This window comes from Alosa alosa, chromosome 1 (genome assembly GCF_017589495.1).
Source record: "Alosa alosa isolate M-15738 ecotype Scorff River chromosome 1, AALO_Geno_1.1, whole genome shotgun sequence".
NCBI classification, from domain to species: Eukaryota; Metazoa; Chordata; class Actinopteri; order Clupeiformes; family Clupeidae; genus Alosa; species Alosa alosa.
Genome location: NC_063189.1, coordinates 40,117,139 through 40,130,778, shown reverse-complemented (window position 1 = coordinate 40,130,778; position 13,640 = coordinate 40,117,139). Strand labels below are relative to the sequence as shown.

Genomic DNA, 13,640 nt, shown 5'->3' with positions numbered 1-13,640 from the left:
CAGTGTTATTTTGCCTGGCTGGGCTGCCTTTTCTCTCGTATGGAGAAACAAAGTCCTTAAAGTTTGGTCCATTCATTTGGTGTTGTGAATCTATAAGAAATTAATTTTAACATTGCCTCTTACTATAATGAGTATACTCAGCACAGCTCAAGTGTCCGCTCTAATTGTAGTGCAGTTAGAAACACAAAGTGCTCGATTGTGAAATCACCAAAGTGACCAAACGCCACACGAGACCACCAGTCATTCAGACCACGTGAGGTTTGGCTTGGCACATGCATGCATGAGGAAGGAGCTACTGTCTCAAGAACCGATGGCAGACTCAGCGATGACTTGGGTAGTCTTAGCGCCTCCTGAGCTTTTTGTTGAAACTGGCGTGGTCCCACTCCCCGCGCCTTCTTCATTATTCAATGGAAAGCACTCGGAGTGCAACGGTGCGGACCGACGCTGGCGATGTAATGAAGGCTGTCATGGCGTGGGGGTGAGTGGGTCCGGTTCTGTCCAATTAGCCCAGAAGAGGTGCTGGACTGGAGTCAGGCCAACTGCATCATCATAAACTCATCTTAGGTAACTTTCATGTCTTTGAAAACCAGAGATCTCAGGTTTTTCCATACAGAATTTTAGATACTAAAATTGATATGACTTTTGTGACCTCAGGCCCACTTCTGATTATGTAAAAAAAATATCAGAGGACCACATTCTCAAGTAAATGAAAAAGAAAAGTGGTCTATAAAAGTTTAAGACCATTGAGAAGATGTATCACACTGATGTTTCGACCAATCACTGATGATTCAATGAAAAAAGGAGATCAGACTCTGCAGGCACTTCACAAAGAACAAGGTGTGATTAGAAAAAATGTCCCTCTCCCCTCCCTGTCTGTATCCACACTATTAAATGATTCAAGTTTAGTAATGTAGGCCATTAACATGATGAGAAAAGTAGATATTGGAGTAAAGGGGAGACAGATTAGTAACAGTAAGGTAACATAGTATTTAACAACACACTATTATTTCCTGAATTTTGAGGTCTTGGTGGCCCACCACTGTTTGGATGCTGTAGGCGATGTCAGATTTTCACCAGGGTACAAAATGGCACCTGAATGCTTGTGGCAGAGACTATGTTTGCTTTCTAATGTAACTATTTTAGGTTAAATTCTTAAATTAAGTCGCTGTATTATTGCGTGGTCCTTTCCTGTATTCATCTTATTTACTGTAGCTGCGCAAAATAAAATCAGCTTTTTAATCAACCACCATGGTTGTCCTACATATGAAGCAGTGATCGTTCAAATTTAAAATGAATTCGCAGACAGGAAATAAACACAATCAGAGGGAGAGCGCTGAAGTAAAAAATAAAATATAAAGTAATCAGAGATGTGTATCAATTGCTACACCGCTATGCGCAGCTGCAGGTGGATTCGAGGTTGATTCCAGGAGTCGCCCTCTGGTGGTAGTTTGAATATAATGCCAAGTGAGCAATTGTAGTTATACTGAATTTTCAGAGGCAATCACCATCGCTTACACACGGGGCAATCCATAACCATTGGTTAGATTCTAAAACCTAGTTGACAACAGGACCTGTGTAGCTTGACTACTTAACAAATTCATTGCAATTTCAGTTTTTGTATTCAGTTTAAATACTTTAGTTATTTAGTATATTTTTATAATACAGTTTTTCTCAATCACTTTGGTTAATTTCTTGAATCATCATTAACATTTGCACAACAGTTAGTTCAATATTGCATTATGCACAATTTGAGCAAACTGCACCCTATATGGATTACCTGCAAAAGCGCATATCTTGCGCAAAATGTTTGTTTATGTTTCAAAAGTATTTATACCAATGAAACTGTCAGTGCCATCAAAATGACAAGTCCTTACGCCATTGTCATAACTCTGTCTCTGGCATTTTCTAATGAACAACATGCAAGGCATCACTATTTTCTATGTGACTATTTCAAAACTACAAAGTTACACAATGTGTGTGGAGGGGGTCGATTGCAAGAGGAGTTTTTGCTGTTGACAGACATTGTGACAGTATAAAGAAAACAGCTTTTACAGCATTGTGCAAATGAAAAATGACCAATATACAGTAAAAAAAAAACCTTGGTCAGAGACATTTACACCTCTAGCCTTTTCACTGAAAAACAACTGTTCAAAATCATAGCATAAGAGGTCATAAAAGGTGTGTGTTTATCTTTACTGCCTATATTTGCCTATATAATTATTTGCCAGAGTTTTAAATCAATGCTTACACTGCCAAAAAGAGTGCAAAAAATAGTTCTAAAAAATCTATTTGTATTGTTTTTAGTATAAAGAGACTTGCCTAGCACGCTCCCGTAAGATCATTTTGACTTAAATTAAGGAGTCTTATCAAGACCAATGCACTGGCAGCCAAATTGCTTGTTTTTAAGTCAAATTAGCTTAATGCACTGGCAGCCAAATTTGCTTATTTCAATTTATAAAGTCAAATGTTTTTACGAGAAAGCGCTAGTCTCTTCATACTAAAAACTACCAATTAGATTTATTTGGTCTTGATATAAGATTAATAGTTGGTTAGATTTGATTGGATAAGCAGTTTTTGCCGTGTAAGACAAAACTCTTTCACCAATTTCATTAACTGCACCTTTCTTAACATCATTCTTTGCTCTATTTGTATTTTAATTATATAAATTATTGCTTCTCTGCTCATTTCTGTTTTATTTGTTTTTAATCCTGTATTTTATCTTTTAACTGCATCTATTTGACTGTTTTTAATTTTACTGTTTTGAAGATGTTTTATTCTATTATTATTTACTTTGTAAGCTACTTTTAACTTATTTTATGTTCTTAACATTGTAAAACACATTTAGTTGCCTGTGTATGAAATACGCTATATAAATAAAACTGCACTGGCTTGCCTATATCTTTGTGCCTAAATCTTTGTACACACTCCACAGTTATGAGCATTGCATTTGTGCTGTGAGCTTCCTTAACTACATTGCAGTATGGCCACGCTCAGATTTCAATCTTGGATCTGCAAAATGGAAGGCACTGGGAAGGTTGGAGTCGTTTGACTTGTCAAAGACACACAACAGTTGTCAGAGTTTGCCAGATCCCTAGCGGTCTTTGTCAGGCACACCACAATACACTTCTTATATACAGTATACAGTCTATGGTCTTCATATGGTTGATTATTGGAAACAAATAACATCATCAAATGAAAAACAGGAAACAGTAGGAAAACTAAAACAGTACCATGTTTTTAACTGGACACCCACATTTTAAAAAGGAAAGGCAGTTACTAACTTGTTGCCTTTGGACATCTCAGATTCTTGGTCCAGAATAAAGGACAGCCTCATACAACATAGAGACAGTAAGGTACATCTCAACTACCAGTACTTTATCTTCACCACAAACCTTCATGGTACTGCTGCACAATTATTTTTTGGACTTTTAGTTTGTGCCTCATTTTGAAGCATATTATGCTTACTATTTCCATTATTACCGCCATCTTCCTCAGATGAACCGTACCCTTCTCAATATCATACCCATTGAATGTATCAACCCTCTGATCAGTGAATGGATAACCAAGTTGACTGTGTATCAGATGCAGTATGAAACAGTATGAGCGTGCACTTCACCTGTACATTCAGTTCACAGACAAACACTCTGGTGGATATCCCTGCAGTCAGCATGCTCCTTCAAAACTTGTAACATCAGTGGCATTGTGCTGTGTATTAAAACGGCCTTTTAGTGTGACCAGTCCACGGAACAGTAGAACAGCATCTTGATTTGCCACACATCAGGTGAATGGATTATCTTGGTGAAGGTGAAGTTCTCACCAACACAGATTTTATCAAATTGTTGAACAAAATTCAAGATAAATAAGCCTTTTTACAAGTATAGAAGAAATTTTACTTCAATTTGTGGAAAAATGGCAGCAAAAACACAAAAGTGCTGCTTAAAATAACATCCTCTGCCCCGTCATTTAATATCCTCTGAGTAATGATGGCACACACGTACCCATCTGTCAAACAGGAGTGACAGCGGAAGACAGGCTGGTGAAAGGAAGTGTGTGTAGGTATGGACAGACCCTGGCCCATAAGCAGCTCCATGAGGAGCCCTGGGGGGCACCACCCAGAGAGATCCATCATGTTGGTAAAATGGAGCTTGATAGGTTGGCAAACTCCCATGTTGTGTTGATGCCATTTCTAGGTAATGACTAAGCATTATGCAATGGAAAATTAGGGAGGATCCAAAAGAATATTAGGGATGACTATTTGTCTTTCCTAAATGCTGCCTCAGGTCAACTTAAACCGAGAAGTCCGATATGGACTATACATGCATTTGCTTTAGATGTGTAGACTGTAAATTGAGAATGATTGCTTGGCTCTCATATTCAACAGTGCTGTCAGATGCTTGGCCACTAACAGGATTACAATCACTTCCTTTATTTGAAACTGTTGCTAGCATACAAAAACAACAGTAATGCATGCAAAAGCAATCACCTCAAACCCATCAATTGTACAGCGACAAGACACCTACGCGATCCCTAAAGCAGTCTGAAATTATCGCTGCACTTCTGAAGTGCATGTTTGGCAGACAGCCATGTGTGGGAGAATTCCTGACAACAGGGTCAATTGTTCACCTCACCTGATCAAGCAGCAGATTCCCTTCTTCAAAGTGCTGCTGTGCCACCTGGTACTGGAGAGCAGGTTAACCAAGGCCTTATGAATCCATGGGATAACCTTCAAGGAGCTTGTCAAGAGCATGGCCGTAGCTGAGGCCTTATGAATCCATGGGATAACCTTCAAGGAGCTTGTCAACAGCATGGCCGTAGCTGAGCCGGTCACAGTATCAGACATTTCAATTTCTTTTAACCCAGATTTTATATTTTATATTTTTTATGCTTTATTAATATATTCATGTTATTTTATGTATTTATTGTCCATCTTTAGTTTCGGAATTATATAAGAGAGGTCAGAAATAAGGAGGCTGACCTGTTTTATTCAACAAGGATTTTATTATTCTAAAAACTCGATCAGTGTTCTTCATTCCAATAATGTTACACACTTGATATGAATGATTCCTCTGTTGTGGGTTACTGTATTCATAGCATTTCAAAAATAATGTGGAATACCAGCCAGTTAAAATCAAGCATTGAAACTATTTTAGAAACTCTCTTATTTTGTAGATGTGAGCTCAAATGTGTGCTGTGACTCATGATGAATCTCTTTTGACTTGCTATGAATAGAAGTTTCATTCATTCATAGCTCCTATGAATAGAAACATATTATTTATGACTAGATTTGACTATACTACAATGAAATAGCAATAACAAAGAACGATGTGGCCAAACAGCCTTTGGAATGTGTTGATGTGCATGTCAGGTGGGAAAATGGAACTCATGATATGTTGTGAGCAGGCAGAGACATACCCTTTACGATAATGGCAGAACAATGTGTTTAATTTGGGGCAGACAACTGTTGAGTGAGTTAGAGGCAGACACACACACACTCTAAATTGTTGTGACAAGTTTTTTCTTGAAAAAAAAAAAGTACAAATGGAAACTCACTCACCTGGCTATCCTCATTTACCCCTGAAACTGTGATTAATGCAAACGATGAGTGCCCAACAATTTGACAACCAATTTAACATAATACAAGACGATGAACACACACAGGCACATCATGAGTAGTGTTGACACGATAAACAAATGAATACCTTCTGAACCAAGTAGGCACTTGTAGCTCTTCATTTTTTGATGAAATCTAGTACATTTTCTTCCTCAAAAAATAAAAAATATCTAAAATATCTCTTCCTCAAAAAATATCTAACTGACATCTGCAATATGAACCCCAACCTCAAAGTTGGGTTTTGCCCAAATAAAACCAAATAAGAAATGAAATGTACAGCATGATAGTGACTAGATTTCTTAAAACTGGAATAGCATACAGAATACCTCCATCGGTTTTAATACTGTTAATGCTGACTCTGCCACCCCACACAAAGCGAGTCAGACAATAGAGATTAAAGCTCTAATGTTTAAGGTTTTAATGAACAAATAAAAAGGTAAGAAAATAAAGTCGAAGGTTTGACTGTTGATTATCTCTCAACCACCAAGGAATTACACATCTATTCCTTACTAAAATGACCAAACAGAGAGTCTCCTTCTTTCAGTGCTTCAGAGAAGTGCCTTAGAAACATCTGACTAATTTAAACCATGGTTCCTTCAAGTTTTTTCCCCAATCTTTTGAGGACCATTATGAATGAAATGTGTACCATTGAGAGAAAGGACAACGATACATCACCGATGCAATTAAACATTTTTAAAAATTGTGGGAGCATTTAAATAATCACTTTAGGGGGAGTGTTACATGAGCATGAACACAAAGACATATCAATTTACTGAAAACCTATGTTCATGTCTTAATGCATATTATACCTTTTAAGGCCTAGAATTCATATTATTACATTATATAGACTTTTCCCTGACTTTTTAAGGCCCTGTGGAAAGCTTGTTCATTCATTGTCCTGAAGCACAAGAAAATGTCAGGCAGCCAAAAATAAAGCACTTACCTTCAACCTCCTCTGAGAAGCTCAGTAGAGAACAGTGGGTTACTGTCATGCTTTCGTGGTTCCAGGAGTTGCATAAAAGAAGTCAAATTGTGCATCAGTGTCCTCCTTCACATAGTTTTCCATGAACATGCGAAGATATAATACACTCATAGGTCACATTAATTTGTCAGAGGAAAGACTATATTACCAGCCAATAATGATACAAAATGACAAAGAATAATAATATTTTGCTTACTACCTATAAGATATTATAACCTTTTTCACCTTTAAAAATGTCCACATACTCTTTTCTGTGGCTATTCACTGATTGGATACAAACGTCATTTTTAGTCAGATGAATCTCACAAAACACAAATACATGTCAAATACAATCACCATTTCCCATAGTTTCTGTTCACTATAGAGACACACAGATACTTTATTGTCTGATGATGTCTAAAACATGTTCTTGCATAGCCTAGCATAGGAGGCAGCTCCTTTTGCCCACACAACCATACAATACAATCACAGCAGACAAAGGAGAAAAATCCTTTCACTGTATATTTGATCTATTAAGTTTTAAAAAGTGCTTCAATTTGTGCGTCAATCCTATTATATCACAGGGCCTGTAACTGCGATTTGAAAGGTTCAAATTCAATATATGTTGACTATTATAAATATATATATATAAGTATATATACTTTTTTGATCCTGTGAGGGAAATTTGGTCTCTGCATTTAACCCAATCGGTGAATTAGTGAAACACAAACAGCACACAGTGAACACACAGTGAGGTGAAGCACACACTAATCCCCGGGCGCAGTGAGCTGCCTGCTTCTTGGTAGTATTTCGCGGGGAGCAATGAGGGATTAGGTGCCTTGCTCAAGGGCACTTCAGCCGCAGCCCACTGGTCGGGGCTCGAACCGGCAACCCTCCGGTTACAAGTCCAGAGTGCTAACCAGTGGGCCATGCTGACTATTAACTGGTATACTATCAATAAAAAGTATTAAAATGTTTTTATGGCCAGTATTGTTACGTAGCCTACAATAGGCCTATATTTGGGCGTACAAAACCAATTAACTGACATAAAAAGGTTATTTGGGGATCCACTGGCGAGTCACTACTGCTTTGATGGAAATGAAGGGCTCAGGTATCCAAGTCAAACAATCCCTTCCTTCTCCGATTGACTTCTTCTGTCAGCAGCTAATCTAAATCAGACCTGACACAATGGAATCTATCTTAATGAGTGCCTCAAATGTTCAGTGATTTTACACGCTCCTCCGTTTCCTTCTGGAAATAAATAATAAACAAATCATCCTATATTAGAGATAATTGTGGGTGTTTAAACTGATTTATGGTCTGAAAATTATAAACTCACCTCAAGGTGAAACACTTACTTACTGTCATTTTCTCTGAAAGATTTTGAATTTTTAATCAGTGACATTTTGTTTTATTCTGCTAGTCATAGTTATGCAACTATTTATTTCAACCTTGCACATTTGGTTTGTGGTTTATGGCTAAACGACATGTTCAATTTTATTTTAAAAATACAGTCCTTATAAATCCCAGCATTTTTAAAGGGATTTAACAAAGAACATTGTCATGTTAGAGGTCAGTGAGCTGAGTTGATTTGAACAGACTGTAAACGCACGCCTTGTGAGGAGCTCACCGATAGTATAAGTTAAACTCAACAAAAATAAGGTATCGCGTTTTTTGCGGAGCACTGTTTGACATACTGCCACTGCCCATGAAATAAAATAGCCTATATTCTATCCCTGTAATAATTGTGGTTTAAATGATGAGCATAATCCCTCTGTGATACTCATATGCACTGCAGAATTGACATGGTAATAGTATATGCTAGAAGTATATTATCTCTGCACAAGAGGAAGGTAAGAGGACATTAAAGATGCATGCTATGAGCACTTTGACCCAAAACTGGGTAAAAAAAAAATAATTTTAAGAAAAAATAACTAAATTGTATTGCTTTAAACAACATTAGACTATGCATCCTGATTCTGGCAAAACAGCCAATTGCACTTCTACATGTTCATCTATGTGTTGATAATAATAATAATAACAATAATAATAATAAGCTTTATTTGTATAGACTTTTATACACAGAAAGCAGCTCAAAGTGCTTTACATCTGGAACATTTAACACAATAATAGAGAAAAATGTAACAATACAAACAAGCTTTTTAAAAGATGTTTACAGAATTTGCCTGTACAGGCAGGGTGTTCCATAGTGCATAATGGATAAAAGCAGCTTCTCCGCTTTGCTTGTGGAGCACTTTGGGCACAATTCAAATATTAGCATTGGAAGATCTAAGGTTTCTTTGTGGTTGATAAGATATTAAAAGCTCAGAGATATATGAAGGATATTGGCAGACTGGCAGATTGAATGATTGGCAGACATTGCATATGACTCGACATGAACCGCTTTTTTGTGTCCTATACAGTATCAGGACTGTGTACATACTGAGCATCTCTTCAGGAAAACCCCATCGCTCTTGTCCTCATGTAGCCTCCATCATGACACATCACCCCCGACACACACACACACACACACACACACACACATACACACATACACACACACTGTAGAATACCTTCAATCTTTCAGACTTGTTTCTCTAAGTATAGTTTTCCACCCTTGCTTATTATTTACAATATATATCTCTTCTTTGAAGTAACCTTCCTTAAAACATTTCACGTTGTCTGTGCCAATTTTTTTTTTTTTTTTTTGAAATCATGTTGCTAAGGGCCTCCGGAGTTGTCATAAAACATTTATTATTTATTGACATCATGTCATATCTCTGACTTCAGACTTCTATTTATAATCTGTTAATCATGACTACGTCTTGGCGGGAGACGAATAAGGACGTGCCCATGTTAACCACAGATGACTCTGCAGAACTTTGTCAATTATGAACTTATGAATGAGAACTTGGTAAAAAAAAGTAACACTGCAGCACTCTGTTGGAAACCAACAACACATCCTCTATGAAACAGGACTCCCGAGTCATCATGAAACTGTTGGCATATAGTGTCTATACTTGCCCAAACAAGATATAGACATGAAGCAAATACAAATGAGGTGAGAAAGGCAAGAAAAGAACAAACAGAAAACAGAAAATGTGTATTGTATTGAATTAAACCTACACCTGCAATAGCCTGATGCCAACAGTGTGAGATATTGCACTTAAATCAGAGTTACCTTCCATTGTTCAGGAGGGAGCTACATCTCCATTCAGAAATCTGCGGTGCCAACATGCAGCAGTAGCCTAATAATAATATTGGATATTGTTGGTTAATGAAGCTGAAAAGACAAACTCATTTCCGTTGTGTGCACACACTTTACAGGATAGCCTACTAAATAGCCTGGGTACTCATGTACCTTCACTTTGAAATTCATTTAAATCATAAAGCCCAATGGTACCCTAAGTGGCTTACAATTAAAATGTAGGTTGCTTAAATGAGATGGGCAATAGAGCAATGGATTAAAAAAAATGCTTTAGCCTATTCTGTTATTGTTGTTGGCTTGCTGTAGGCTTATTGCAACCGCAGAAGGCGTTGATATTGTTGACATCACTAGCAGCAAATTATAAATTCTTGAGAGCAAGGCCGTATTCCTCAGATGCTGACCTGACAAGTAGACAAATTGGAGTGCCGTGCCAGGGACTTAAAAACAATGGATTTTACACACATTTTAATTTATGGACTGATGATCACTTTATCTTTCCGACTCAATGCAAAACCTTTGACAACAACACCACATAAGGTCGGTTGCCAATTATAGATGTATGAAAGGGAGTGGGAAATAATTGTGTTGCATGTTTTGAGTTGTTTTCTGTTGTTTGTGCTGATTTAGCTTTGGCTGCTGCCTTACAAATTGAAGACTTAACAATATGTCAATTTACGATTTGCTTTCAACATATTTGTAACATCGCAGCCATTCAGAACTCAGATGGCAAGAAATCGCACAGAGAGTGAGCCAGACCGCACACCAGAGGGCGAGAGGCTACATCTAGCCCGAAGTCTTCAGATGGACTCTCAAAACCACACTCAGAATGCAAAGTCAACCAAGATAAAAGATTCAACTAACAAGAAGAAAAAAAATAACCCCAAGAGAACCTACACATCTGCAGGTGCCTGCTTTGGATACAAACTGGATAGGATCAGTGTTCAAAGTATGGGCTGTTAAAGATGGGCCGTAACAGAAGAGAAGGGCTCTCATGCTTGTCAAGTCCTTGACTGATATTGTTATTTCTTTGCTACTTACTGGCTGTGCATGATGTCTGTCAATATGTTATTCACAGTGATCTCTGAGGTTCTTGGGAATGTCCTATTGTAGAACCTTCAGGGGTCAAACATTTAAACATACAAACAAAAACAAAAACAAAAAAAAAGAAAACTAAATATTTTGGTGACAATAAAATCATTATTATGGAGAACGTGCCAATATTTTAGTTTTTGGAATGCTGTATAGAACAAGAAAGACCAGAGAACCTTCATGGCACTTTTGTACCTTCATTTGAGTGTGTATGTGTGCGTGTGTGTCAGTGGCGCCAGCAGAAAATTTTGCCAGGGGTGGCCAGGGGAGGTCATTGCAAATCTTGGGTGGCAATGCCAAAACGGGGTGTATTTAAATAAATAGTAATATATCACATATAATATATTAGGGCCACATAAGAACAGTTTGGCTCCAAAACGCTATATTCCCCATTTTAATGCATTTTCATAATTCATTTTTTTAATTAAATGATTATTTTGTTTTCGGATCTGTAATTGTTATTTACTCAATCAAAACAACACAACTGCACTTTTATTTATATTACCTGAAAAACACAATTAAATAACATGACTTGATTACAAAAATGGATTTATAGCGTTTTGGAAAAGAGCTCTTCATATGTTAGGCTTTGTCGTTTTCAAGACAGTGTAGCCTACCCATCCCTGGGAAAGTATGATGTGATCATGCTTGCATATATCTTAGGCAGCCTTTATATTAGGGAAAAATACTTTGTGTCTGCATCCATGCCACCTGAAGCATGCTGGTAGAAATATCTAAAAGCACAGTTGATCTGTGCATGCCATGACCTACTTTCGATTCTTTGATTTGGAAAGCAAGTTTATTATTTTGGGCTGCTTCATATCCCCGTGTTCGGTAGGTCTGCTGTTTATTTTGATATATGATTTGCTATGTTTTGACCAAAGTGTTCGTGAGATATACCACCGAGAGTAATGGGTGTGGAGATAGACGAAGCGCTGTGTGCACAATGGAAATATGATTAAATGCCATGTATATCCAACGTTAATCACAACACCTAGCCGCTAATATCATGGGAAAGCTCAGGTTCTGCTCTTTCACGTGATATCTGTGTGATGTATGTGTGATAAGTACTCTGTGAGCAATTCAACAGAGAATAATGGGTGTGAATTTGGACACATTTTGCGTCCGTCAGCCACATAGCCAGCGGTGGCCAGAGCCTACTAAATTCTGATTTGAATGACAGCTAGCTGAACCAATAAGACAACACAATTGCTATTAGAATTAACTTAGCTTGGCTGTTAGGTGCAGAGAATAAATCCCTATGGTAACTTATGTGCCATCTCTTTTGTGAAACCAAGTCATCCAGGATAACCAAAAAATCCCAGCTTAATCGCTTATCTAGGTTTTGTGAAATACCCCTCTGGTGTGTGTGTCTGTAAACAGGGTTTCGTTTTTATTTGGGGGACAGGCTGCCGCCACTGCTTACATTGTACTAATGGGATGGAAAGCTAGCAGATTGTGAGTAGATATTTGCTGAATGTGACAAAAAATGTTATGGTCTTGGAACCACCTATGATCACGCACTGCACCTTTAAACCAAAGATATTTGATTACTAGCTCCGCTTGAACCCTCTCTGTTTAAAGGTATCCAATTTTCCATTTTCCATCCATCCATTTTTTGGGCTTCTGAGCTCCTCATACAGTTGCGGAGTAGGCCTATTTGTAACTAAAGTAGGCCTATCATTACACCGTTCCCCCTGGACACATTAGGCCTAAATCTACATGTGAATTTGTTTACAAACTGTCAAAGATAATCTCTGAAGAACATCATAGTTTGCCTGTTGTTAATTCTTCGCCTCCACAACAAAAGCATTTTCATTGTGTAGCCTACAGGGGGAACAAGCCACGAGAATTGGCCTAGGCCTATGCTATTTACAACGGCGGGTAAAATATAAATAGCCTATGTATCGTGACTCTAGGGGGAGCTCTACAGTCGTCAAAAATGCCTGAAACGGCATAGGCCTAGTGTAGGTAGGCTACCTTTAAATAAATAGTTCATAGCGTCTACATTTAGTCTGCCTAACTTGAACTATTGGGGAAAATAGCGTTCGGCGCACATACTGTAGAAATAACAAAAATGTTGATGAAGCTATAGATTGACATCTGATTATAAACAGCCGCGACTGATATGCGGAAGAACAGTAGGCCTATGAAATGGCGCTGGACCAGACCAGACCAATGTGTTGCTGGCCCATCTGCCCCCGATAAATTATGCGGCCTGGGCCGTTGTGCGATTAAACTAGAACAAGTCTGTTTTGCGGATCAAGGCCAAATCCTCTTGTATCATTTGGCATATTCGGACCATAGGGGTTTAGCCTACTACGAAGCAAAATAACTGGCTTACCCAGGTGACTTCGAGAGTTACAGCTCAGGAAAACAAATGTCACTTCAGAGGCAATAACCTAAAGACTAGCCAAAGCGTCCTTTTGGAGATCAGCGATTGGCCTACTTCCGAAATTAGGCAGAAACATCGCTTCGTAGTAGGCTATAGCTATCTCATACGCCCCAGACTGTTTTATTATCCTCAAACAATACCACATACGGTTACTTTAAATTCTTCGGGGCGGTTCCACTGTCTCATCCCCTTCGATAGCTCAGTTGGTAGAGCGGAGGACTGTAGAGGTGTACTATGCTGCCATCCTTAGGTCGCTGGTTCGAATCCGGCTCGAAGGAGGAAATCTTTTTCTGCTTCCTAGAGCAGAGCATGTGGGCAGGCCTAAGAGGAGTTGTGAACTAAACCGTGTGGTAACACAGATGTTCAAAGCTTTTAG

At 38.2% G+C, this 13,640-nt stretch overlaps 1 non-coding gene across 1 annotated transcript; it reads left to right on the top strand.

Moving 5' to 3' along the window:
- Window positions 1–13,452: 13,452 nt before the first annotated feature.
- trnay-gua lies at window positions 13,453–13,542 on the top strand. Its single transcript is given in 2 exon segments — window positions 13,453–13,489; window positions 13,507–13,542. It is a non-coding gene; the product is annotated as a tRNA-Tyr (tRNA).
- Window positions 13,543–13,640: the final 98 nt, after the last annotated feature.